The following is a 5,486-nucleotide window of genomic DNA, read 5'->3' on the forward strand; positions in this document are numbered from 1 at the left end:
TTTTTTGAAATTGGTAAATTGCGGCGGACGCCAGGTAAGGTAAGGCAGTGTTGCCAGCTGACTTTGGCTATTTCCCTTTTCGTTTTTTCCAGCTATAGCATTTTATTAAATTATATTGCGTTTGCCGTTTCAAAATAGCTAGATCTGGCAACAAGAAATAGCTAAAATGGCAACACTGCTACGAAACACTGGGAGAGAGAGAATTTGGCTTGCGGAATAAGCAGAATGAGAGTACAGAGTGGTGTGTTGAATTTCACAACTCACCACTTGCAATTGAAAGACGCTAGATCTAGTGGGAAATAGCTATTGACTTTTTTATGTTATTTAAAATTTTGTATGTATTTATACTTTTTCTAGCATATTTAAAATTTTAAAAGGCTAATGTAATTTGCAACTAATTTAAATAAGCCTGCTAAAATAATACAAATTAAATTAACATAGGGAAACAGTTAAATTAAGAGCCCTTTCGGTTTGTGGCTTGAGTTATGCTGTTACTGTAAATTTAATTTTCTAAAATGCGCTTTATCGTTTTTGCAAGATTCGTTCGCCTAAAATAAAAAGGAATGTCAAATGAATAATTTGTTGTATTTACTTATAATTTTTCCTTATATTCTGTCCTTTCAACTTTTGCGAGTGGGAAAATAGCTAAATTAAGATTGAACTGTCGCTGAAATTTACGAAGCGCTTCTCTCTCGCTGTTTGTTGTTGTCGTTCCCTGTCTCTCTTTTGCTCTCACGCACTTCCCTCTCGCTCTGGCTCGTTCGGCGGGTGGAAATGTTGCTGCAGCATTGTTGCCGGGGAATCTGGCATGTACAAAATTTAGGGATATTATTATATTTTTCTTTAGTAAATAAAATACATTTTCATAAGAGTAAAAAATGTTCTATGTTTATTCGAATGTTGCAATAAATGAAGTTATGGAAATCATAACTAAAAAATATGGAATTAAAAAAATCAATAGGCCAAGCCACTTAAATATGTATACAATATGGGGGGTATTATATTTAAGTTTCTACACTGATAAAAAATAAATCTTATTTTAAGAATTTGTGCATTTCTAAAATAAAATCTTAATATAAGACCAAAAATTCTAGAAAGGAGAATTGTTTTTGTGCTCTGTCCTGTATGTACATATTCATGTCCCCGACATGAGTATTTGATTTGCCTCAGTGGCCCAGTTTGGTAAGCAGTCGGTCTGTGAATTTTTAGACATCGGTTCGTATCCCAGTCGGGGATCAAGAAATAATAGCTTTTAATATGACTTATATATATACTAATTTAATGACTAATAATCATTTATAGCTCTATAATTACAGATTAAAAAAATTCTTTCACAACAATCTTTTATTTAAAAATGTTTGGTATTAATAATGTTTGGTATTAAGTAAGGCCGGTATCGTTAGAATTAAAAAAAAAAATGTAATACAAAATTCTTGTTTTTTTTATCAGTTTAATTTAACTTAATGCTGTATAAAGTTTATAATGAGAACATAAAGTTGCCCTGCTTGCCAGAAAACACATAATTTCGGCGCCAAAAAATCAAAAAAATTATAACCCTTTCATATGCAAAGTAGAAATCAAAACGCGCTCCCGAAAATCCCGTTAAGCGAGGTTCCTGTGGCCTACATATCTATGCTCTTTTGAGGCGATCAACCCCATTTCCGAACAAGAGAAATTTTCACCTTTTTTTATTTGGTTATCCAAAAAAGCGGGAATAGATACACTGATAAAAAAAAACAAGAATTTTGGTCATAGAATCGTGACCATTCCGGTTCCGAAAGTAGCGCAAGCATTTTTTGGTCTTCTTTTAAAATTTTTGTTCTTTATTGAAGAATTCAAGCTTTAAAAGAGTCATAATTTAATCTCTATCATTCTTAATTTTATCTCGAGTTTGCCTACAACAAAAAAAAATTGTTTTTTGAATTCTAACGATACCGGCCTTACTTAATACTAAACATTCTTAATACCAAACATTATTAAATAAAAGATTGTTGTGAAATAATTTTTTTTAATCTGTAATTTTATAGAGCTATAAATGATTATTATTCATTAAATTAGTATATAAGTCATATTAAAAGCTATTATTTCTTGATCCCCGACTGGGATCCGAACCGATGTCTTAAAATTCACAGACCGACTGCTTACCAAACTGGGCCACTGAGGCAAATCAAATACTCATGTCGGGGACATGAATATGTACATACAGTTCCAAGGACAGAGCACAAAAAAAATTCTCCTTTCTAGAATTTTTGGTCTTATATTAAGATTTTATTTTAGAAATGCACAAATTCTTAAAAGAAGATTTATTTTTTATCAGTGTAGAAACTTAAATATAATACCCCCCATATTGTATACATATTTAAGTGGCTTGACCTATTGATTTTTTTAATTCCATATTTTTTAGTTATGATTTCCATAACTTCATTTATTGCAACATTCGAATAAACATAGAACATTTGTTACTCTTATGAAAATGTATTTTATTTACTAAAGAAAAATAAAATAATATCCCTAAATGTTGTACAAGCCAGATTCACCAGCAACAATGCTGCAGCAACATTTCCACCCGCCGAACGAGCCAGAGCGAGAGGGAAGTGAGTGAGAGCGAAAGAGAGACAAGGAACCAAAACAACAGACACCGAGAGAGAAGCGCTTCGTAAATTTCAGCGGCAGTTTCAATCTTAATTTAGCTATTTTCCCACTAGCAAAAGTTGAAAGAAGGAAGGAATATAAGGAAAAATTATAAGTAAATACAACAAATTATTCATTTGACATTCCTTTTTATTTTAGGCGAACGAATCTTGAAAAAACGATAAACCGCATTTTAGAAAATTAAATTTACAGTAACAGCATAACTCAAGCCACAAACCGAAAGGGCTTTTAATTTAACTGTTTCCCTATGTTAATTTAATTTTTATTATTTTAGCTGGCTTATTTAAATTAGTTCCAAATTACACTAGCCTTTTGAAATTTTAAATATGCAAGAAAAATTATAAATACATACAAAATTTTAAATAAAATAAAAAAGTCAGTTGCTATTTAAAATCTCTTCAAACGCTTTGTTTGCGCTTTTAAAGATTTTTATTTTAATTTTTATAATGTATGATGAATTTTTTATAAGATTAAAATAAGAAAACAGCGATATATTAACAAAAAAATCGCCTTTATGCAAAAAAAAAACGGGAACCTACTTAGAAACTCCGAAAGATAAAAATGAATCTTTTGATGATTTTTGTAATGAAATCGTGCACGATTTAATCTTTGTGTTCTCTTATCTCCAGGTATATCAAGTCGACAATCCATATCCTGTTCCAGATGAGAACAGGATTAATGCGAAGCGTTTTCTTGGCCAAACATTGTAAATCACTTGGTAATCGGGGTTCATTGAAAACTTCTGATAAATGGACCAACGATGTTGGGGCAGAACTCTCTTCGCGCGAAATAAAGTTGTTGAAATTTGTACAATAAAAATCGGTCTTCATTAATTTGCATCGAACCCCAGGTACATTTGCATATCCATGAGACCCTGAGGAGGCCACAGAAAACGAAACCAATCACGTCAACACCCAATTTTACAAGGAGTCTCTGGCTCCAAAGACACGAAATTTCTCTTGGTCCGACTTTCAAGAGTCCGCCGTCGATTTCAAGGAGAATACAGTGAAGCTTCCTTGATGTACATATATATTTATAAAATTCTATTATTTTTCTTATAAAAATACTTGAAATTTAAACTCATACTCAACATAAAGAAAGAATAGTTTCGGTTGTAGTCAATTTCCTTATCAGTTTCAATGGCACAGTACCATTTTTAATTTTTTAATATGTATATCAATAACGAATATACGTTCCGCTAACATAAGCACTTAATCCTAATATATTTTCTGTCTTTAATATGGAAGTAATTCTAAGGTACTCTTTGGATGTGGCGTCAACTCGTTACATACGGGGGAAGCAATTGGATTGAAGGCTATCAGTACTTAATATATTATTAGGTTAACCCCCTAATTACCTTAATATCTAAAAATAATTTAAATAATATCCCATAACTTATGCTAATGTATTGGGATAGAAATAAAAAGTGAATAACTAAAGTTATATCTTTAGCAAGTCATACGTATAGATGCCTAACTGTATTTGTAATATTTAAACAAAAATATATTTCTCGCCATCAATTTGGAGGTAAAACACTCGCACCGGGAGTTTTCGAGCCCCGCAGAAGAGTGAAAAGTTTTTAAATTAAACACAAATTTATGATCAAACAACGGCAGAGGCGCAATATTAAAAAAGAAAGAAAAAAGGAGCTGAGGATCGGGAAGAAGAAAAACCTGGAGGCTGTGGGGCAAAGCCAAACGGCAGCACCTCGATCTGGCGATCATGGTCTCCCCCTAACACCCCTGATGCCCTGCTCCGCCCGAGAGCCAAGTTAGCACCTGTAAACCGGTTGGCAGACCGGCGCAGGTAACTGAGAGACGATAGCTCAGTCTCACCGAAAAACAGATGTCCTGCTGCTCCAAATTGAAAGCGCAACATACATCATCCATCCTTTTGCGTGGACCTTCCTCTTAACTTAAGGCAGCGGCCAGAAATTGGGGTCATGTACTTGGCCAAGTCCAGCGGACAGGCAACATCTTTCACTTGGGAGCCTCGCCGTCTTGGGCATCCTCCTCCGGCGCTTGCCCCGATCTCACCGTATTTTATGCATATTTTTTGTGCGCTGTTTTTGGGCTTCAGATATACTCATATAATATTTTTTCTGGGCCCGTCTGGAGGCTGAAAAACTTGAAAATTTGTCGCGTGGCTTGTGACACTCATGGGGCTTCGGGAGCGGGTTTACAGGGGGTCCTATAGGACCTGGAGGCGGGACATGGCCATTGCATCGACCGTGTGTCGATCATGATCTGTTTATAGTTCAGATGGATGATGCAACCATCCAAGGCAACCTGTTGCCGATGCCGCTCCAGTATCGCTTGTGCCGCTTATCTTGTAAGTTTTTTGTTAATGAGATACAAGTGTGTGGGTTGCTTGGGGACTAAGCCAGACATTGTAAAGTGAAATTATATGAATATCTGTCTCTTACAATGCTATTTAAGATATTAAAATGCAACATTTCTAGCTTTAAAATGTTGATTATCTCAAAATATGTTTTTATTTCTTTACAATGTAAATACTCTTTATTACAATTCTTGAAAAATATTTTCCCTTGGATACATTTCCAAGGACCATTGTTATTTTCTTCTCTTTGCAGGTGCCAGCCAAAGAAAATTCCCAGCCTTGATTTTCCCACACAGGATGCAAATGCAACAAGACCTAGTGGGGAATTTCATGCAAAAGACAAACGGAAAAGCGGAAAACCAAGGACCAAGAAAACCCCGAAAATAGTATCGAAGCATCTCCCGAGGATAAAACCGAAGGCCGAAGACGAGGACATGTGCGCTTCCCACACAGGCTCTCGGCAGCAGGTACATGTATATCCTGCGGGATGTCTA

The sequence above is a fragment of the Drosophila kikkawai genome, chromosome 3R (assembly GCF_030179895.1).
Source record: "Drosophila kikkawai strain 14028-0561.14 chromosome 3R, DkikHiC1v2, whole genome shotgun sequence".
Classification (NCBI taxonomy): domain Eukaryota; kingdom Metazoa; phylum Arthropoda; class Insecta; order Diptera; family Drosophilidae; genus Drosophila; species Drosophila kikkawai.